Below are 24,266 nucleotides of genomic sequence, written 5' to 3'. Positions count from 1 at the left end.
CTGGTCGTCGCCCGGGACTGCGTACGTTTCACGCTGCGGGACCAGCTCCTGGTTCAAGTAGTCGCCTCCTTCTTTCAGGGGCCATAGACAAAGTGCGTTGTGCCGGCCAGGGGTCCAGGGAGAAAGTGCTGGTGCGTTTTGAATTTCAAAGTGGTCTTCGCGCTTCGGGACCTGCTTCTGGTTCAAGTAGTCTCCTCCCTCCTTCAGGGGCCATAAGCAAAGTGCATTTTTCAGGCCAGGGGTCTGGGGACAAAGTGCTGGTGCGTCTCGAATTTCGGAGCGGTCTCCCATACTATATTTAATGCAGCATCAATTGAGCTTACATGGCAGTGGGGAACGTAAGAAAATATTTCCAATGCTGTACTTTTTCCCTAGTTTAAAATCACACCGTGAATCCCACTGCCACATACAAAACCTATTCTCTAATTTATTTCCAGTACAACAAATATTGTTCCTGGATTAGAGTTAAGTATTAAGTAGATTTGAAATGTTTAGCTAGGTCCTGGGTAACATTTAGATTTGGCTATTTCAATATGGCATGTACGACAAAATTGAAATGTAACCCATCTCTTTCGGCCCATATGTCAAAATTACTCTCAAAAGAATCCAAATTGCCTCTTGCTCGTCATGGGTAGCATTCGGTCCCAGGGATGAAAAAAGACTGTTTGGCCTATATGGCTGAGGTGCATGGGCCTGTGCGGGCCAGCAATCCACTCCATTCGCCTTTTTTACATCTAAGCCTGGTTGGATTTCGGTGCCCTTGGAGGGGGCAGAAAGGCTGTAGGGTCATTTGTGGGGTAGAGGCATGGCCCAAAATGTGTGCATGGTGGCCCATCCATTCCTTTTTGACCATTTTCAACAGATGTTAATCAAATACATACTCATTTGACCTGAATAAGGTTATAATAGAAAACACAGAATACATTTATAAAACAGTATAAATAGTACTTAATAAAAATTCTTTGATGATAAAATCACACATAATAAAACACAAAAGAAACAGCGACGGACTATATGCGTTGCACCTCAGTCTTTAATCCAAACAAATGTAATGTCCTGTGCATTAATCTTCCAGCACGTTCTGCTGTTTGGTGCCACTTTCCAGCAGTTCCAAGATTGCAAAATGTAAGAAGGTGCACCAGTAAAAAGTCCAGTTGTAATATAAATTTCAAAATAGTTCCTATATTATACATCATCCATATAAAATGGTAAGATCCAGCCAACGTGTTTCGTTCCATAAACTCCTGGAACTTTATCAGGGCTCCACACAGAACATGCAGATTATATTTTATGAATATTCCATATAGCTTGTTAATCGAGCCATACATTCAGAGGTAAAGAATCTTTCACACTGGGTCTTCAATTTATTAGGTGAACAGGGCTAAGACTGATAAAGTTCATCAGGCCCCATATCTAGTACCAGTATGCAGCTCCAAAGAGATCTATGTTCTATAAAAAGCGACGTTCAACCATGTACATCCTTATTCTGATGGTTATGGTTGAGGTGATTTGAAGCTTAACGGGAGGCGACAGAGGATTGAAAAGTTCCCAAAAAGCACAACAAAGGGAATGCGAAACTAAAAATAAGGGCAGAACGTCCTTGCCTGCCTCCTTCTTTCACCGATCAAGGGTGTCAAAGGGCCAAAGTGCAGCCTGTATATACTTTGCATATCATATCAATATTTCACTCCATTTACAACTCACATCCATTGATTTTCTAGTTCTGACAGCAGATTAAAAAAAAGATATCATACTAAAACATACATCAGAAGAACTCAGTAGTTGCAGGTGAAAAGGCTTCTCTACACTAATGATGTTGATGTTACCTTGCTCATTGATTAGATTAGAGAAGACAACTCCAAGGTGTCTAATGATATATGGATATAGCTCAGCCATGGGATAAAGGAACCCTTCTTCAGATTCCAGAATGATGTCCCTGCATAAAGATGCAGCCGGGTTAGTCCATATACTGACCCACAGCAATAACAGGCATCCTGTACCTTGTCTGTGGAGTGACCCTGTTTAAGCTCTGAACAGATTATAAAACTTGAGATAGACGATGGTAGGTGCAAAATTCTATTAAGAATGCAGTTTTTCTCCTCCAGTTGTTATGTCTACAAATCACGGTTCCTTGTGTGGCCGTAGAAGCACACAAGGAGTTGTACACTTTCAACAAGGGGAAATAGACCCTCTATTTCTGGATTTGATCAGTAGAGCCTACTGAGTTTAAGGCAGGTGCTATTAAGTTGATAGTGCCAGGTTCCTAAACAGCTACAATTATATCTAAATAACAAAAATCTCTCACACTAGTGAGTGGCTGGCCATTGATGTTGAGCCTGGTTAACCTGGATTTATTGGGCCCACACGTCGTAATGTGTGATTTGTCATAGTTGGTCACTAAATCAATGTTACTCATAAAGAAGACAAAATGGCCACCAGTAGCCTAAGAGCATTAGGAGTACGTGCTAAAAGGACTGTATCAACAGCGTATAGTAGAACGGGCATCTGCATACATACAATCCAGGTTAGAGATCAAATGAATGGATAAACTGTTTATGTACAGAATAAAAAGCAGGGGTGCCAATATACAGCCTTGTTGCACCCCTGTATTAAGGAGAATTCTGGGGACAATTCACCACAGCTTGGTCCTGTTCACTGAGTCAAAGCAGTGTACAAATCCATAAAGGCCATCCAAATGTTTAAAGTGCCGACCCTGAATATATTTACTTATTAACACTGCTCAACCGTGCCCAAATTAGAACAGAATCCAAAATTGAAAGGGAGGGAGAATGTCATTATCGCTATCCTATGTTACTAAACGATTATAGACCACACTCCTGTTAATTTCAATTGTGCTGTCTATAATGAGATGGGTCGATAACATTCGGGAGACGAACGGTCACCCTTTTTGATTGAGGCAACAATGGAAGAAGAGGTCCAGGAAGGAGGGATATTGTAAGTGAAGCAGCTGTTTAAAGTATTTTCAATTAAGGGCTCCCATGGATCGGGCATGCATTTTGTAATATTCATTGGGACCCCATCTTGGCTGGGTGCTTTTCAACCCATACTCCTCTATAGCTAATTCTACTTTCTAGAGTGAGACAAGAAAAGGCTGTGAATGCTGCAATCTTCTGTGGGGAGCAAGTATCTGGCCCTGTTCCTCCTCGATATGATGAATGGGAAGTGAAATGTAATACACAATATGAGCCTAGGATATTACACTGCAGGACAGGATTTTCAGGGGCATTCCTGGATCTAATTTTCTTTCTTAATTCACAAAATATTTTACTGTCATTCTCTGCTGCCACTGCTTCCAATAATACCTGATTTTTTTAATGTAACTCCTCTTTTCTAGATTAAATAACAATTTTATATTCACAGCGCACCTGCCAGACCACTGTCCAAACCCTTGGGGAGGCAGACAGTGCTTTCCTCTGTTTGCAGTTTGCGACTGAGCAATGCTCATCGAACCAGGGCGGACTTCAATAGGGCCTGTTTGGTGCATTGTATTAAACTGTTATAGTGAGTTATCATCTTCTTGCTGCTAGAATCAACAATTCAATTTAACTAACAGTTTCAGGGCTTCAATTGGGTTTTTGAGGCACCAAATGAGCCTAAAGCCACCTGGTGAGTGTTGGGTAATGGAGAAGATATTAATTTTACATTGATGACTGCTCACTGACAGTTGAGCTGAAGCACAATGTGCATTATGATCACCCCACTCAGTTAATAACACCTTGTTCCAGGGATTCTCCTCAGGAATAGTACTATGATAGTGACCATAATACATCGGCTTGTAGGGACTGAGTGACCATACCACCTCAGTAACTATGAGCCTGGGCTCGACTAGCTATAGTGCCTCACTTGCTCCCTAACCATTTAACTTTGGTAGAGTTTCATGGGGTGGGAAGGTAAGGGTGGGAGTACTGGCTCAGAACCACCACCCAAGTTAAGACAAAAAACTTCTTCTCTGTGAGATCTATCTTGGTGCTGCGAAGGCAACACGTTCAACAGATTTGAAATCCCCCTTGGGCTAGATAATGTTAAACCCAGGTGTCCTTCTGGCAGCGCAATGTCACTAGTAATAAAACAGGGAACAAGTGGTTAAAAAAAAAAGAAAAATGAAAGCCAATGCCTCCTACCAGTCAGTAGAAACTTAGCCCTTATGAATCAGCAGGCCAGGGACCATCTGTAAGACTCTCCTGGACAAAATGAAAACAAAGAATCTGTACAAGTCGGGATGATGATAAGATAAAATGAGATCAGGCACTTTGACCTGGCACCAGGATGAAATATCGAGAGAAAGGTTCCAGGCCAGCCACGGCCCATCTCTGACGGGTGTGAATGGGCCCACCCTTGGCCCAGGCTTTACCCAGACATTGCCCGTGCACGTCCCGCCCTGCACAGCGCTAACAGAATCTACCACCCTGACAACAGCTGAGCCCAGTGATGGCTTGGTGCTCTCTAGGACCTTGAGTCTCATCAGGGAGGAGTAAAGAAGGAAAGTTATTGAGAGCACAAACCGGAAACTGATGTCTAGTTGGCTCTGTGCTATCACTGGGAGTGGGGGCAGAAAGACTGTAGGAGATGTTATGGTGTTGGGGCACATCTCTATGCTTATGAGGTTCACCCCCATCCTTTTTCTGTAACGTTTTACCCTGTTGTGAATTAGGCTTTAAGCCACCCCCGTTGGGTCAAAAGACTGCTGGCCCATATTGGTGTGTTTGTAACTATTTTTTCCTGATGTCTAATGGACTTTTCTACACCCAGAAGGCAGAACAACTGGTGAGGCCAGTACAGGGTGGGGGCATGACCTAATGCTGGGTGGGCCACTCACACCCTTCTTCTTATGCACTATTTTTCTTTGTGGTCTATGGGCTTTCTTCATCCTTCCCAGAGGCAGATTGGAATACACTTACCAAGCCCCAGGATGGGGAGAAACACAGTCAGAGCTGTTGTAGGGTGGGAGCACAGACAAATCCCTAGAGGGGCAGCCCAGGGCCACTTCTTATATTTTTAAAATATTGCCCCTTGTGTAAATGAGCTGTTACCCACCCCCAGGGTCTGATTGGTGGCAAATTTCCCAATCTGCACCCCAGGTTGAAAGAATGGCTGTTGAGATGTTGAGCTCATTAGGGGTGGAGAAACATATCAGTACCAGGGTGGTTTTTCTCCCTACCCCTTGATTTTTTTCTGGTGTCTAATGGGCTGAGTTATGCCCTCTGAGCACTGATGAAAATGAAATCAGACTTTTAGAAATAGGATTTCTCGGTGGCTAGGGTATACACCTAAACCAGGCATAGCCCAGCACTCTAGTAAGAGTAAGAGTAAGAGGGTCACACAGCTGAGATAAACCCTGCTCATCCCCTTCCTATTTTGACATAGACATAGAGCAGTCAGACTTATCTCAGAGGTAATGTGTAAAGCGTTTCTGCAACACACTCAAATCAGTGACTCAACGAATAAACCACAAAAGAGACTCCACACAATAGTATTTAAAAATATAAAATATATTATACATAAACCATAGACCAAAACATCATAAACCAGTAATAACTTGGCCAGCAAGGCAATTGTCACAAATATCATAATGTGTGCATTCCAAGAATGACTGGTATGTGCAAAATATCATGAAAGAAAACATTACTGTGCACCTTATGCAGCCTCTAAAACAGTATTTGTGAACCTGTTAATTTAAGGAATTGCATAAATCAATCTCAGGGCTTAGAATGCAACATGTGATGAATCAGACCCAGTGATCACCAAATTCGCAGCACATAGACTTAGTACACCTGCGCTTGTATTACATGTTATGCAGCATGTTGTCCCCAAAAACAGGTTACAGGACTACCTGCAAACCTACAACATTGATTACAGTAGTTGGCGGACTCAGTCTGAATGGGACCTCCATCGAGGATTCATTCCTTCATGTCAGCTGAGACATGAGTGACCCCCAAAGGTAAGGTAAGTCGAGGAGGGAGGGCACACACGCTACTCAATTTTGCTGGGAGACCTTGATGGATGCCCTCTGTGTGCAAAATGAGCCAGGCAGCTACCTTCAATCCCGAGGGGCAGCTGTTAATCTGGACAGTCTCCTTTCTCAATGGCACATGTTGCAACATGGAGCCCCACCGACCAAACACACACAGTGAGGCAGAGCCATTGGTACTGCTCCCTCACTTCCAGTACCTCTCTGGAACAGATGCCCTTCCTGCACATAGCATCCAATGAAGTTTCCCTCTGCGCTTGTACTCCTTGCTCAGGGACAATTCCTCTGGTGACTGGACCCACCACTGCTGCCGTCGGCTGAAGTCCCATGTTGCCAGGCATAGGTTGGATTCCTCTCTGCCCTGCTAGAGGCAGAGGCACACTTTTACTGGCATTGTCTTGGACAGGATATGGTACAGAGCTCGTCACATGCTTGATGACAACCAAGGATGTACCCCACACAGTGAGCTTGTAGGAAGGTGTCCAACACGATGGGCTTGTGAGAATGGAGCGGTGTACGAACATAGGGAGGCTCCACCAGAGCTCCCCATGCACTACTCCTTAAGTGAAGCACTCACCAGACATTGCTATTGCGGAGGGGGCGAGAAGCGCAATAAGTGCTCACCACGCACTGGTGAAAGGGTATGCAGAGCACTCACCTTGTACTTCGCCTTTGGGACCAATGGAGGGCCAAATGAAACACTCACTGCGCACTAAGGTTAGGAGTCCCAATGACATGCTGAAATCCTGAAAGGAGTCCTCCTGGACCCCTCACAAGAAAAGGGGGACGAGAGGCAAGCCCACAAGCCCCCGGAGAACACTGGGGGCACTCAAGCGGGAATAGGCCAGCACACAGGATTCTTGTAGCAATTAGGCAGTCCTTTTTGCAGCAGATACAGGCCACAGGTCAGCACAACAAACAAGGGAGCCCAATGGCGGTTCATACTGGCAGTATAGCAGTTCCTTCTGGCAAGGTGCAGTCTGTAGAGCCAGCAGTGTCTTTTTACAAGTCCCACGCAGTGTCTAAAAACATGGGGTCAGAGTCCCTGTACTTATAGTCAGAATGCCTTTGATGTGGAGGTAAATTAATAAGAACCTTTAGAAGTGCACAACACCCCCTCTCAACTCAGCCCTGGCTCCAGACATACAGTAGGGAGTAACGAGCCCATAGGGTGAGGTCAGGACCCAGCCTATGCAAATGTAAGTGCACCTTGTCTCCCTCTCTCACAGCCCAGGAAGACCATTCAGTATGCAGATAAAACGCTGTTGCACCAAACTCTCCCTATGTGATGGCTCAAAGCATAGCTGTCAATTTGCCCTAGATATGAATTGGAGTCAGGCTGCAAAGCACATAGAGTCGTAAGCACAGAGAAATTACCACTTTATGAAAGTGGCCTTTTTACAATAGTAATGAAAAATCCACCTACACCAATAAGCAGGTTTCATCGCCACTATTCCAAACATACCAAACATTTCAGTACTACTCCTTTGAGATCAGGAATTACCACTTAAGTACTTATAAGGGAATTTCCAATGCTAGCTTATAAGAGAAGTGTGCCTCACAGCAGTGAGAAACCAAAATTGGCTTTTTACAACTACCAGTCCATGCCACACGATAAAGGCACATATCCTACAGTTTAACTACACAACACACCGCCCATAGGACTACCTAGGACCTACATTAAGGGTGACCAAAATGTAGAGAAAGGGAAGGTTCATGCTTGGATAGTAACATTAAATACCAAGTCAATTGGCTCCTGGATGTAAAAGGTGAGTGGCTACAGGAGAGAGAAAGACTTGCTTCAACCGGTAAGCGCGCTGGGAGTGAAAAGGGAGTAGACGGCTACCTCAACACATTATTGCATTTAAACTAAGTATAAATTTGTAAAATCAAGAGGGCTGGACTTTTTTTGGGCTTTAAAGAAAAAGCATGGAGAAAGATAAAAAATTAATAATGTACTGGCTCAACCGGATGTTAATATGGCGCCTAAATCCAAATCTCACACTACACAGCTAAAGATGGCCTCTGCAACGGCAAGAGCTGAGCAAGCACAAAAACCTTGCCGTGGATCAGCCCCAATTGCCACCCCAATTAGTTCTGAGGATGACATTTTGTAACAGGGTGAGGGTGATTAGGGGGTTCAAGGGGGCCAATAGCCAAGAGAAGGCTGAAAGCCCAAGCCAGAGACAAACACATTTAACTTCAGAGGTACTAGAATGTGGTGACGAAACATCTGGACTGGCAGAGAGGGGAGAAAGTCTTGATAGTAACCCCCCGGTGGTGAATCAGGATGGAACTAGGTATCAGGAGAAAGCTCAGTAAAACCCATCAGGTACGCCTCTGGGCAAGGTGAAGGATAGTCATTATTTGCAAAAGCAAAAGTGCCTCCAATTCCTCCTCCGCAGCACCCACTCCCTTTATCACATCAGGCATCAGAACAGGATACACTAGGTGCACAGGATGCACAAGACGCACAGGGTATGCAGTCTCAACCGTGTCTTGACCCCACTATGCAGGAAACCCCTCTACTTTTTTGACCATTGGAGAGCCCATCATTATCATCATTATTGTCTGCAGAGGCCGGTGGAAATTTGGTATTAATCAAACTCAGCATTTGGAATATAGGGACTACCTTTCAGTGCGATATAAAAGCTTTGTACAACGTCATTCTTGATGAGATAAGAGAAATGAAAGCCACTCAAGCAACCGAGATAGCTGCACTTCATGTACGTTTATCAAAAATCGAAGAGGTAGTTGGATCCTATCTGGCAAGATTGTAGGAGGCTGAATCAAGAATCTCATTCCTGGAAGATCAGATGACTGTGATGTAGCAGCATATGAGTGCAGTGGCAGCGCGTAGTCGGAAGGCGTTTGTAAAGCTCACATACTTGTTTAAAGCGCAGGGGGCTCAAGAGGCCATTGCCCAACAATCATAACTACGCATCTTGGTCCAAAGAAAGTTTCACATGTTTACTAGCCTTGACAAAGCTCAGGAGCTGTTACAAAAAATTACTAAAGAGAAGTAAAAAGACTGAACTATTCGTCATGATGGACATTGCTTTTTTGTTGTGTTTCTCTTCTGTTTCTTTTTCTTTTGCTGGAACGGGACGTGGTGAGGAGTCACATTAGGGTGCAAGAACATGGCACCCGATTCAGGGGGCATATATGAGGGCAGGCAGAGGGTGAGGCGGGCAAATCCTCATCTGCCGCCGGTAGGAAGGGTCACAGGGGAGTGGTGAGGGGTGGGGGAGGAGGATTGGCACAGGGTTGGGGGGTGGCAGATAATTGTGAAAAAAGTGAGCATAATTAGCGAAGTAATTATAAGTATCAAGGTTGGTACTGGATACAAATGGTACAAATGGTTTGATGGTATTTTGTTCGTTACTGTAATATGTATCCAAATTTTATGATTATACCGATAAATGTTAATGGGGTCTCTAACAAGAAAAAATATGGTGGGTTGATTAGATGGCTTACATCGTTTTCTCCTCTCATGTTGTACCTTCAAGAGACCCATCTGAAAACTAATACTCCTAAAATTCATATACCTAAATATTACTCTAGAGCACTATTTGCCTCCACAGGGCTCGCTGTGATGGAAGTAGCCATTTATTTTGCCTAAGGAATCAATTGTGAGATACATTAAGTAACAAGAGATCCTCAAGGGAGGTGGATTTGGGATACCACCAGGGTAAACGTGGCACTGTTCAATTTAGTTAATTACTATGCTCCAATTAATGATGATCCAACTACCCTTATAAAGATTAATGAGCTGGTTAGAGGCAAAGAGGGCCCAATAGTCCTAGGATGTGATTTGAATTTTATTTAGGATCTGAAAAAGAATACTTCCAAGAAAGGGAAAAACAGTTAAAACCGAGGACAAAAGGGATTTTGGGCTCTATGAAACCGGATTATCTTTTGATTAATCCATGGCCAGAGCTACATCCACGCGATACACAGTTTACCCGTTACTCCCAGCGGTATAAGTCAGCCTCTCGGATAGACTTCTTTTTGATTCCTCTTTATGTTCATTGTATGAATGCTGAAATTAGAGCCAATTCCTTTTCAGCTCATTCTATACTTATTATTGAGATTAGAATAGAAGGGGTGAGACGGTAGAATTCCAGGTGGCAGATGGATAGGCTCCTCCTCTCAAACCCTAAATGGGTAGAAGAGATGAAGGAATGGATCAAGGTCTTTTTTCAGGAAAATAAGGGCATGGTGACTCTTTTCTCAATTTGGGGGGCGTTTAATGCTACAGCAAAGGGCCAGATGATAGCTGTCTCGGCATTACAATCTAAGGTGCGGAGGGACCAAATAATCAAACAACAAAATGCGGTAGATTTTAGCCTAAATGCAGAGGGATAGTCGCAAGGGAGAACACCAAGAATTGGAACAGCAATTAATAAGAACAAAACAGGAATTAAGGGAGTTTTTTACTTTTGAGGAAATAGCCAGCTCCAGGACATATCAACAGAGTGTATATGAGGAGAGTCAGTTAGTGGGAAAACTCCTTACCTTGTCAAGCAAAGCTAAGCAGGTTTCAATGTTAATTACAGAACTGATAGAGCCAGAAACTCGGGTATTGATCATAGATAAAGAAAGAATAGAACAAGCATTTCTCAGGCATTATCACAAGCTTTAATGCAACTAAGTTTAAGGTGTCTAATGAGGCTATACCCCAATATTTGGGAAACATTGATCTTCCATGTATGACAACGAACCAGGGAGTCGAGGCATACAGTGAAATTACCCCAAAAGAAATTAAGGAATCCCTTGCCTCAATCTCAATGCCTGAAAACGATGGCTTACCCACCAAACTTTATAAGGTAATTTCAAAAGAATTACCACCTTTCCTGTTAGAGTTATTCAATTTTGTGAGAGTGGGGGGAAGTTCCTTCTACTTTTAAAGAGTCAAAAATAATACATTGTGTTAGAAAAGGTAAATGCCCTAACAACGTTAATTCATACAGGCCAATTAGTTTGTTGAATGAGGACTATATAATCCTAATGAATATTTGGGCAAATCGTTTTTCTCCTATATCGCAGAAGATTATCCGTAAAGATCAGACGGGATTTGTCTCAGGTAGACATATGTAATCGAATACTGGATTACTGGTTCAAGAGCTTGATTTCTTCAATTCAAATAAAGTATTTCTTCTTATAATGACAGTTGATGCTGAAAAATAATTTGACCTTGTTAATTGGTAAACTCTTTTTTCGATTCTTACAAAGGCCGGGTTCCCAATCCATAATAAAGAAATACTGGTGAATCTATATGAAGGGGCTCAGGTGCAAGTTCCAATAATTTCGCAGATAGCAGGAAGAGTGCCTATTAGGTGAGGAATTAGAGGTAACCGACAGATTCAAGCGCCTCTGGAAGGAAGGCCAAAACTAAAATTATTTGCTGATGACATGATTCTTTATTTCAGGCCAGAGAAGCAGAATATCAGGACAACCTTAACTGAATTTAAGCAGTTTGAAGCTATCAGAGGATATAAAATTAATCATAATAAAACAGAAGTTATATTACTTAATGCCAGTAGTCTAAATCTCCCTGAGTTTCTGCAGCAGCAAGCCCAATCTTCAATGCCAATTTGTTATTTGGGGATTTATGTAACAAAGAGCTATGAGGAACTTTTTAAATTGAACTACTTAGCAATGGTTATAAAATCTAGAAACTTATTAGATAGATGATTCCTTCTACCACTCACAATAATTGGTAGAGTAGCACTTATTAAAATGTCCATCTTACCATTATTAATATTTGTTAATGTTCCCATTAAAATCAACACTATATATTTCAAACAATTCAATGCAGAGCAGCAGCATTACTAACGACTAGGGGCTCCCCTTGATTTTGAAAAACTCGATACCAATTCCCTATATCTCATAGTTTAGTTCTAAACACAGCAGCAAGGACCAAGGGGGTAGCTATATTTCCTAATGGTATATATTGATTTATCAATGATCTAATCTGGAGGAGGCTAAAGAAGAGTAAGCAGCTCTGAATACCACTTCTGACCTGAACCTCCTCCCAATTGATACATCTACCTCCTATTATAAAGTGGCTTAGCTCTTTAAAACCTTTTGATTCCCAAAAGTTTAGCATGACTATTATAAATGTAAAGGCCCAAACTTCTGACCTCAGTCAAGCCCATATATTGAAACCCCGTAGATTGGGCCTTTTGAGAATAACATTTCTGAAGTCTATTAGAAAGAGCTTGAAGCATCATATATCTTACCTTTTTTGGAAGTTTTGTTGTTTTTAAGAAGACCGGAAGGTGAGTTTCAGCTTCATAGACAATCTTGCTAAGTAAAAAGCTATCCAAAGATCCCCTATTATCAAGCAGATGGACTACTATGTCCATAAATGCTGCTTCATAGTAGGTTTGTATTTAGGGAAGTGCCAGCCCTCCCCAACTAGTATCAAGTTGAAGGATTGATAGTTTTAACCTTGGTGCCTTTTTATTCCAATTAAACTGACAAAATAATTTTTCCAATTCTCTAAAATAAACTGCATTGGCTTTAATCGGTGTGTTAGCAAAAAGAAAAATTAGTAAGGGTAGTACTGACATCTTTATTAGCGCAACACATCCTATCAAGGTAAAGGGAAGAAGAATCCACTTTCCCAAAAGATCTTTCATTTTGCTCAGTGTTGCTTCATGGTTTCATCTAAATAGATTCGCATTTGACACATAGATTCCCAGATAACGAATCGGCTCAGAAGAAAATGCTTGTTGCTTTAAAATATCTGGGAGGAAATTACAACATGCATTTAACGCCAGTACATCGTTTTTTTATGATTTATTTTATATCCTCCGATCGCTTCAAAATCGTCGAACTCCCTTAAAATCCTATCAATATTTTGTTTGTCAGGTTCAAGATAAAGTATAACGTCATCTGCAAATAATTTTGTTTTTGATATCCCCTCTATTGGAGTTTTAATATCTATATTATCCTGAATCCTAAAAGCTAGGGGTTCTATAAAGAAAGTAAATAAAACTGGCAACAAGGAGCACCCCTGCCGGGTCCGCGTCTAATATCGATTGTACCTGCCTATTTAGAGTTTATCCTAATCTGAGCCTGAGCTCCTTGATAGATATTCTGGAGTATAATAATAGTTGGTGCTGGAAACCCAAACCTTTGAAATCTATAAAATAACTCAACCCAGTTCACAAGGTCAAATGCCGTCTCGGCATCAACCATCATTATTATTGCGGGAGTTTGATGGGTATTAAAATAGTCAATTGCTTGTATTAAATAACAGGTCTTTGATGACATTAACCGGCCTGCTATAAAGCCTGATTGATCTTTATCAATTGCATACTGTGTCAGAGAAGTGAATCAGCTAACCCATATTTTCATCAGTAGTTTATAGTCACTATTTAAGAGGCTGATTGGCCTGTAAGAGCCGACCTCCCTGGGACTTTTACCTTTCTTTACAAAGCCGACTATGTGGATGCTTTAAAGGCCTCTGGAACATCACCTCCAATTTTAACATGATTGAATAGCTCCAGCAGAAATGGAGCTAGCTCTTCAGAGAAAGCGTAATAAAATTCAATCAGAAGCCCGTCATTCCCACAGGCCTTACCTCCAGGCATTGGGGCCAAAGCCCTAGAGATTTCTTCTGCTGAAATATCAGCCATTAGAGCCTCTTTCTGACCCGTAGAAAGCTGAGGGACTGTTAAATCATCGAAATAGCATTGAATAGCTTGTTTAGATACTTTGTAGTAAGTTGAATGAAGATCCTTATAATGATCTACACAAATTTTCGAGATTCTATCTTTTTCAGAAACTATTATCTGTGACCCAGGTATTAGCACTTCATCGATTACCGCCGCTTTTTGCTTGACTCTAGTTGACCATGCCAATAATTTTCCTACCATCTGCCATTCTTTGTGATACCTCTGCTGGTATGCGCTTGAGCTACTTATTTCTTCCATATTAAAAAACTCCCTCAGTTCCTGTTTAGCCTTAGTTAGTTCCTCTCCAGCACAATGTCCCCTCCCAGAGAAACAACTCTTTTTTGCCACGGCTGAATAATCTGCATTCTGGAGTTCTTTTATTCGAGTTACGCTCTCTGGCTCGTTCCATCATAGAAGCAATCATGTGTCCTCGAACTGAGGCTAAAAAGGCCCCCCAAACTGAGAAAGGCCTGGCAGTGCCCCTATTAATCTTGAAAAACTCCCCAATCCATTCTTGTGTACTTATTATCCATTGTTGGTTTGTCATATAGATATACATTGCCTGTATGTTGTGTTAAGTTAGCATGAGCTTATTAGGAGTTTAAACGCCATTTTACCTTTCTGCTGCTTCTGCACACGACACATAGCGGTTGCTTTAGCTCTGAGCCTAGTAGAATGTTTTGATTCATGCGAGAATAATATGTTGTTACTCTGATATCAGCCCTGCTTGGCGAGCTGTGTCTGTACGGTGAGTGCAGAAACCTTCAAGGATAGCTCAACACAGTGGTTGTTGTGAGGTCTGATCTTCGCACATTCCTAGACCTAGCATACATGCAGCTGCGACCAAGTTCTGGCTTTAGGCGCGTTTTTATATTGCTTTGCACAAGAGCATGCACACACACTTGATGGTGCTTCGCATGCAGAGAGCTGGTGGAAGATGATGTGATCCCTTACCACTAGGATCTTGAGGTATGGGGCCGCCCTGCTAAAACCCAAAGAGACCTTCTTAGATATAATATAATATACTAGCTAGGGAGGGTGAGAATTAGGTGTTACTAAACCCTATTCGTTTTAGCATAATACCATGCTTTCACCGTTTGTGTTCTATGGACTAGTGACTATGCTGATTACTTTGTTTCTTATAATGTTTGCTTGTACAAGCTAAGATACTGCGTTTGAGAACACTGCATCAGTGAATAAATATTTCAAATATTTCAAATATGCATGTGTCCTATTTTACTCCTTGTTCTGGAATGGAATGATTGTATAACAAAAGAGTGTTCATTTGTTCCACGTTACCTGAGGTGTACTAAGTTCATGTTCTGGTTTGTCTAAGCATTGGGAGTTTGTGATAACCAATGGGACACTGTAGCTAGTCTGGTAGGGGATTTTAGGTACTAAGGTGAGTTTTGGCACACCCTAATTCACTGAGGGCTCCAAGTCGCTATGCACAGTCCTGTATGAGAACGGAATCCCTGCGACATGGCGCCCGATCGTTGGTGGTCTTATGACATGATACTTGAGTAGTACATCATTCAGTCCTTAACCCCTTCACTATTGTTTCCGGTTAACGGTAGTGTCGGACAAACCTACCTACATTTACATAGGTCTTTTCAAGCTTGAATCTTTCTGAACGGTTTCTTTGAATTACTACCCAGTTGTGTTACAAAGTGTACTTTGTGCCTCTTTCTTTCTGTGTAACTATGGCCGCGGTGAACATTGCGCAACATAGCCGCACTGCGGTGCGCAATAATCAGAATTATGTTCCCGTGGATGGCATGGCAGTGATAATGGTGGTGAGTGCAGATGTGGCTTACCCGTATGAGATTTTCCACTCATGTGTGACCTTCCCGGCTGTGAACGCAGATACTAATGTGTTCGACACGTACACTCCCACGGCTGTGCCACAGGTATATACATCATATAGGGCACAGGAGATTCCTATAGATACTTGGCAGCATTGAGTTTGGTTTGATGGCGCCCTACCCCATACTTTAGCAGCTCCGAGGTTAGGTCCTTTGTCCATTCCGGGCGCTAACTGATCTGTTTTGTCTGGATTTACACCTCATCCTCAAAACGGAGCATGTAACGCTGTTGAGTTAAGACGACTACATGTAGTCGCAATTAGCGTTATTTGGTCGTTAGTGCAATACATTACCCATAATCTCCCGGGGTGGGGCCCCGGGTGGTGCGGCGCTTCCTGCCGGACAGGGCGGAATGAAACTCAGTCCCGTTATGGTCAACGCTGTGATGGGCAAGCGCCCCCAAAAAAAGGATGATTTTCCTTTCTGGCTCGCCGAGAAGTTTGACCAGCTGGAAGCAGTATTTCCTAACACGTCTTCTGGTGAAAAACACAGGATTCCGAAAGACTTGACCCCTGAAATTGGTGATTGTGAGACCTGGGGTAAGACATTTGCGGCGGTCTACACAAGGTGTTACGGCACTCCGTCTATGACTGTCCTGTGGACGGTCCTTAAATGTGTACTGGAGAAGTGTGGCTCAATGGTTAGAGCAGGCAGACCCTGAAGCAGAGGTCATACCCGGGACCAGGGTTCAATTCCCGACGCGGCAGGGTGTTGAGCTCAAATGTCCACGGACTCGATAATTCTCGCTTCGGTGCCTGACCTAATCATGGGTTCACAATCTGCAACTCTGGGCATTAAGCTTGCTTAATCTCCACAACGGCCCTCCTGCGGCGGGATGCCTGGCTTTCACCTTGGGGATGCCCTGTAGGGGCTATCTCACAGGGAAAAACCAGAACGGGTTCCCAAGGCAAGCACGGAGATACCCCTTCGGGGGTCGATTCTGGCGCTATATAAGAAATGTAATAATAATAATAATAATGAGCACAGACCGGAGGATGCGGTTGAATTGGGTATGCGCCTCTGTGGCACCTTTGATGTGGTTTCCGCTCTCATACTTGCTATTGTCAAGGGGGATGCGGTGAACTTTCAGGTAGCCAATGCTTTGCAGGCGATTACCGAGGCCGAAAACCCCGGCAGTTGGCGAGGATTATTGAGGCGGCTTATAAAACCGTGGGCCGCAATAGTAGGGGTCTCAAGCTTTTTTCTACTAAAGAGAAAAAACAACCTCAAGGGCAAAAGTCGGAAACTGACGACCAGCCCAAGACCAAAAAACAGAATTGGCCGAAAAAACAAAAACAGGGAAAGCAACAACAACAACAGAAACAGGAGTCTCGTCCTGTGTCTCCATTGCCTGCGCCCACAGAACGTGTTTATGACTTGCGCGATCGCGCAATGATAAAATCACCTGATAGTTTTCAGGTTTCTGACCAACGCTCTCCTCGTTCTTTTCAGGAGTCATCAGCCTTTTCGACCGGTGGTGGAGGAGGCGGCAGGGGTCGGGGTGGTCAGCAAGGACGTGATCAGCCCAGCCTGAAAGATGGTAAAGGCAAGCAGGACGATTCTACACCGAAGAGACCCCAGTTTCAGAATAAGAAAGTCGCTGCTTTAACAGCACACAGATATGCCACAGATAGTGAGAACACAGCTTTGGAATCAGACATGGGCTCTGACCTTGCTGGGCAGCGCAGCGGAGTTTACCATAGTGCGAGAGGCCCTGCGTCCACTACTGAAGGTGACAGCGACTGACCGTTATGTTGTTGTGGAGACAGCTGACACTAGAGTAGCTGCCCCTGACAGACTCTATGAAATAGTCCTATTCATTGAAGGTGACATTCAACGTACCATAGAGGGGGTATTTTGGGAGAATCTTACGACTACCTATGACATTTTGTTAGCGGAGGCTGACTGGCCCCCACCTTTTGTATTTGTGGCTCCAAGAGGGGAGGAGGTAATCCTCCGTAGTTTCGCGCACACTGTCTCGAAGGAGCATGCGCTGAATTTTGCAGAAGAGTGGGCTAAAGCCCTTGCGCCGGCTCTGTACCGTACACACTGTGGATGGGATAAGTTTTCCCCACACCACGAAATACCTTTGCGGTCTATGGCTCAGCCTCAACCTCAATACCCCATAAAGCGCGAAGCTAAGGCTTCCGTTGCGTAAATCCTTGAACAATTGGAATATCAAGGAGTGATTGAAACTTGTGTGTCACCAATGAATAACCCTCTTTTTACTGTGACCAAGCCTGACGGTTCATATCGTTTGGTATTGGATTACCAGCATTTAAACTCGCATTGCCGTACCTGTGCAGTACAGAATACTCACGGCTCTGCTTTAGTGGATAGTCTCGTGCGTAAGCGGTTTAAAACCATGCTTGACATTTCCAATGGTTTTTATGCCCACCATTTGGATGGTCTGAGTTCCCAATGGACCTCCTTTACTTGCGGCGGTATCCAAAAACATTTCAAACGTTTACCGATGAGCTACAAATAGTCCTGGAGTGTTTCGCTGCCCGCATAGTCTCTCTCTTAGAGAGAGTTGACCCAGATGCTTGTTCGTATGTGGATGACATTTATCTCACAGATGACGAACTGTGGGAGCATCTGTGTCGAGTTGACCGCTTAATTTGTAGCTTTGCAGACTTCGGTTACAAATTCAACTTTGCAAAATCTCACATTGCGGAGTACACAGTGTTGTTCCTGGGCTACGAACTCAACAATGAAGGTCGAGGATTGGCTCCTCACTCCTTGGAGAAATGCACACAATTGCGCGCTCCGACAACTCTGAAAAAATTACAGTCTTTGCTGGGATTTTTGAATTTCGGGAGGACATACATACCTGAGTGTGCCCAGCGTATCAAGCCCTTGTATGCATTGATACAACCAACTTTTACCAAATCAAACTGGCTGCCGGAACACTCAGCTATACTGCAATCTTTGCAGGCTGACCTGCTCGCTTCTAAATACTTATTGACTCGTGATAACCACACCGACCTGGTGATAAGAATCATCCCTGGGACAGTGGGTTTCACATACCTTACTTTTAACGAAGGAGACACAGTACCTATTGCTTACAAGTCACACTTGTACACTTCGGCTAAAATGCGATTTTCCACTGTGGAGAAAGTTTTGACGGCTGTGCAGATGACGATTCTGAAGGAACACGCTCTGTCACAGGGAAAACGCATGTTGGTTGTTACCCCGTGTCCCGCTTTGGAAGCAGTTACGAAGGCCAGTGTACCTAATTCTAAAGCTTTGCACCCTCGGTGGCTACAATGGGCAGCATCATTGACGTCTCTGGATGTCACGTTTATTTTTGATGCCTCCTTATGGTCGCAGGAGTTTTTGCAATACGAGTTTGTTCATTCTGCACCTTTGGCTATGCGGCCTTTGGAGGATTTCCATTGCATCATATACACTGATGGTTCGGCGCAGGTTGCGCATGGTTCTAAACACGCCTACGTTTCCGCATGCGCCATTGTGGTAGGTGCCATGGTGCACACGCACGCAGACTCTAGGGGAACTGCACCACACAATTGGCAGAGCTTCGTGCTCTGATGCTTGCATTGGAGTACGCTCTTCCTAGTGTAACAAGTGATTCTTACTACTGTGTGCAGTCTTACAATGAAAACTTTTGGATTCAGAATGATTTTCGTGATTCCAAGGGTAGCACAATAAAACATAAAATGATCTGGGTCCGAGTGGCTGAGCTTAAAGAGCAGTTGGCACTCGTTTTTGTAATTCATACTCTCGGTCATCAGCGCGTAGGAGTTCACGCTGTTGGCAACTCGCTTGCAGATGAAGCAGCGAAATCAGCTGTATCGACATATTTAGTTGCAGCAGTCACACGGTCCAAAAGTAAGATTGATGATGATATCTTGGCGGCTGTTGCTACCAGTGAAAAGGGAGGTAAATATCCTACAGGGTTCCCTTCGAAGTACACATACCACTTAAGTCCCGATAAGGTTCCTTGTGTGAAAATTCCTGAAGTTGGGGAGAGATTGATTCCCAACTTGGATTGGAGAAATACACTGATCACAGCGGCCCATGAAGGTGTCGCGTCTGCGCATGTGGGCGTTTCAGCCACTGTGTCTCAGTTACAACAACGTTTTTGGTGGCGGGGACTGTACAAACAGACGTGTGACTATGTCCTTCAATGTGACATTTGCCAGCAGATTAAGCCTTCAACTGCTACGCGTCCGCCCCAAACACAGTTGTTCATTTCTAGTAAACCATTAGGTTGTGTTTATTTATGTCACTGCAGTCCTTTTTCTTCTGAAATTGCGTATAAGTATATCTTAGTAGCAGTTGATTCATGCACACGCTTTGTATGGGTTTGGCCTCATCGCAGCGCTGATTCACCGACTGTCATAAGGGATTTGCGTGTCTTTGTAGGGATTTTTGCCTGTGGTACCTTCCATTTGGATCAGGGTAGTGCTTTCGCCTCTAAGGCGTATAGGGATGCCATGGCTTCGATGGGGATCCAAGTCAAGTTTTCGTCTCCATACCGACCTGAGGGTAATAGTGTTCTGGAACGAATGAACAATGACTTAAAGCAATCACTGACAGCTTGAGTTATAGGCACTGGCAGAAACTGGCTTGCCCACCTTAATGGCGTGCAGCGTGCTCTTAATAATCTCCCTAGAAGGTCTCTGGGTGGAAGGACCCCATACGAAATGCTCTTTGGTATCAAGATGTATGTCCCGGACCTTGACCGTCTAGACTCGGTTGGTTCGACTGCCTCCTTTGACGTAGATGAACATTGCAATGTTTTACAGACTCTACAAGAGATAAGAGACAGTCTTGCAAAGGAACATTTGCCCTCCACTTCGGATGATGTTTTGCAGATCCCGGTAGTTGGCTGGCTACCCCAAGTTGGAGAACTGGTTCGGGAGAAGATCGATAACAAAAAGGAATTTGGTCCCTCATAGCATGCTACGGTTCCCGTGCTTGGTGTGAAGGGCACAAGAACAGTCATTTTACCACCATTTCCAGGTCGTAAAGAAAACAGGTATATCTCCATTGACAATGTCAAGATACACAGAGTGGCCGATTTTTCTTAGCATGACACCGGAAGTCTCATGTCCCTCAATGGTGAGAAATTCTGTATTGGCCACTACTTTGGCTCATGTGCCGGAGGTGGCCCTTGAGATGCCTGCAGTTTCTAGTCCTTTATTGAGTGCTTTGCCTGGTACGCAACTTGATGAAACAGACTACACCTACCCAACTGACTTATCACAATGACTATTTTCCAAACTTGTTTAGCCACAAAACCCAGATTTTCTTTTGACACTATTTCACAAACTTCAGGGAAGCCCACAAACCTTAGGGCCTATGCGAATTTGTTTAAAAAACATTTCTTGATTCCCCCTTGGACTTACATTTGGTTGGGGCTTTTTTCGCTTTACCTTTTTATATCAATTGGATTTGTGTTTTATTTTTTCTGATTCATCAATGGACACTATGTTGAGGAGAGAACATGCATTTGACATCTGAATAAAACATTGGCTCCCCATTCCTCATCACATTCTGCCCACAGATTGAAGAGAGACTTGGCTTTTGTTAACATCACCGCGTGGCCTGTCTTGGATGGGATAGTCTGGGATGATGTTAAATTTCAAATCCATGGCCCTAATAATGTTCCTAATGTTCTTAGAGTTAACATGGGAGATGTGGTTAAACAAAACATACGTTCTGATGATTGGGATGTTCAGGCCGTAGAGGCTTTGTTTGCCGATTTTAAATATTATGCTGCCTTTGATGCTGAAGATTTATATTTAGAATCTGCTAATTATGGTGATTTGTTTTGCTTCCAACATTTTGGCAATCACTACCTACATAAAACTAATTCCAGGAGGAGTACTGTAAACTATACATAGTGGGAGTATTGCCCAGCTCCTTTAAGAGGCAGCTCTAATACATTTTTGAAAAAGTACACATATTTTACTGACTTTAACCAGTCCAATCCCGCTTCGTTTTATTTTAGAATGACAGAAAAATCCATGTCCAAAGTTAGACTTACCGATACTAAGTTATTGTACTCGAAGTCCTTTCTATACCAGCTAGCTGTTGGAGGCTACGAGTTCTGGAAGGAAACCATTGCCCTTAAATCAGTTTGGGGTTCTAAAAGTTGGCAGGTACAAGGCACTTAGGCTTTGCACCGTGCATGTCTCCTCCCAAATCATATGTTGTTTTTGAATTCTACCATCTCACAGACAACATGCTTTGGATTGGCTACTTCTAAAAAATTAAATACTCCTTCCTTCCATGATTAGGAAGATTATTCAGGTTGGGAAAATTCAACAAAATTCTCGATTAAAGAGTTGCTAACCTTGTTGCTAAATTCATCCTTTAACATATCCAGTTTGGATCCCAAGGGTTGGTTGATGTGGCACAGAAGTGCAGACTCGTGCCAGCATCGTTTTTTGGATATGGCGGAGGGTTTTACACAAGTCAGGGTAGATCCCCGTTTTGAGAGTGACCATTCTGTAACCACTTATTCAGTAGGCAAATTGTGTCAGAATTGGCTCAAACACTCTACATTGGCATCAGTCAAACTGCATTTGTCTAAACTGACTGACGAGGTTGATTTGAATGACTTCATAAAAGGCCCGGCTAGAGGTAGGTCTAGAAGATGGATATATGCTGTTTATAATGAACTCTGGAAAACACCACAGATTGAAGCAGCTACCCGCCTTAGAGCTATTGATCAACTAATTTGGAGAAAGTGCTTGCAGTAGTGGATAACAGCATTAACACACTTTCCTCCCGCATTTACACATTGGATAATATTGTGTCATCTGTCGTTGAAATTGTAAAGGATGAAGTGTCTGTTTTGTACCATGGTCAAAATCAATTGCGTTCTATTGTGCAGTTTGCATGGACCCTGCAGACACTGAAAAACGGAAAAGTGCCTTGGAATTACATTAATGTCTCATCTCTATTTTCCCCTTTTAATTTGACTGAAAAACAATGTTTGCTTTCAATGAGAGATGCCTCTTTTTCCATGTTACACATTGAACGACTGGAGTCTTTACCATTTTCAGTGGCAGAGGCCACTACTGCTACGTGGCTTATCCACGGGTTAATAACTTTACCATTTGCGCTTTTCCAGTGTACGAATTGCATGAAATATTTTGCCATTGGTAGCCTTTTGGTAGCTCCTATTTACATGAAGCCTGGTCGCTCCCTTTCACTTACAGATGCCTTAGGGACAGAAAAGAAGTTTATCTGAAAGGGGAGGATTGCACGGAAAAACCAGATCACTCATTAATGTGTAGACACATACAATTGCATGGCTCTTGTAATCAGGAACGGCCTAATTTAGCATGTGTTTTAAAAGGTACACCCGTGCCCGCAATTGTCCCCACGTTCACTTTATTAGCGAACGGTAGTTATTTACTTTTAAATAATGAAGATTGGTGTGGGTTATTAAAAGGCATAGCTTATGTAGTTACAGTCAGTGAGCGTGTAGTTTGCTGTAAAAATATGTTGTATCCACCCACGCATGGGAACTTGGATGTTTCCATCTGGCCGAGGATTCCGACCTTGAAGGCAGAGTTCAATAAGATGAGTCGAATAAGAGCCTTAATGTCAAAAAAGAAGTTGCCCTGACATCTGCTCGTGAAACATTTGTCCTTCACGTAGCTAACACCCGCACAGAAGTGCATGCTTTATTAAATACTGACTTGCCTTTACATTTCGGTGAGCTGATTCATATAATCTTTAACGCGTCCTCCACTTCGGGGCAGGCTCATCTTTTTAAAGTTGTGAGCAGTGGTCTTGTGACTTCTTTTCAAAAAATATTTGGAGTCATTTCTGCTTTCTTCCATTCGATCTTTTCCAGCCTATTTGGTGGATTTCCCGTTTTACTGGCGCTGGCTGCTGGCTTTTTGGTGCTATTTTGTTTTATTCCAAATGGATGCCCGTCCTGTGTTCCAAGACGAGCAGTCGCAGTTAGCACTGTTTCGCAACAGGATGCTTGAATACTATGGTACGCTGCCACTCGCCACCTTAAGTGCAGCATATGGATTATCATTTTGATTTTCCTATTTCACCTGTGTCCAGCCTGTCTTTCATTGCCTGAGCTGCGATTTCGACTGGGCCCTGGATTTGTGTCTCTGCAATATGGTGTCTCCTGAAGTGGATTTTAATCATCTCTCATGAATTGCTTTGTTCTGACGGAGGGATTATGGCCTTTGCAGCGATGCATGGAGTACTGGGTCATTGGAACATATTTGCAGCGGTGCAAGATTTCTTGGCACACAGCTTCATTGAGAACCCACCGAGTTGTTCTCTGATGGTACTAGAGGCTCCGGTAATTGAAGAGCATGTATGTTCTTTCTCACCATTGAATTTGATGGCTGAGTTATTTTCGGATGATAACAGTGACTTTCTTTTGGAAGCTGTTGCTGCTTATTTTGCATACTCAGTGTTAGGCTGACTCCTATCGAGGCCTTTGATATCATGAAGCTTATATATTTTCTTCTTATTCTATATTTTTTTTCAAAATTATGATGGACAATTTTTTATATCAGACCTATTGGCTTTAATAACAGTGGACATTAAATTGTCATGCTGGTAAGATTTTGGATTTTTTGGCGGACTAAATTATTTTTCCTCTCCTACTCAAATTTGAACTGACTGCTTCATTGAACTCTGCATTTCAAAGTTGAGTCCCTTATCTTATCTTATCTGTGCTCGGATCAAGGGAGGGTGTCATATAGATGT

The sequence above is a fragment of the Lissotriton vulgaris genome, chromosome 6, assembly GCF_964263255.1.
Source record: "Lissotriton vulgaris chromosome 6, aLisVul1.2, whole genome shotgun sequence".
Classification (NCBI taxonomy): domain Eukaryota; kingdom Metazoa; phylum Chordata; class Amphibia; order Caudata; family Salamandridae; genus Lissotriton; species Lissotriton vulgaris.
This window is presented reverse-complemented; position numbering follows the sequence as displayed.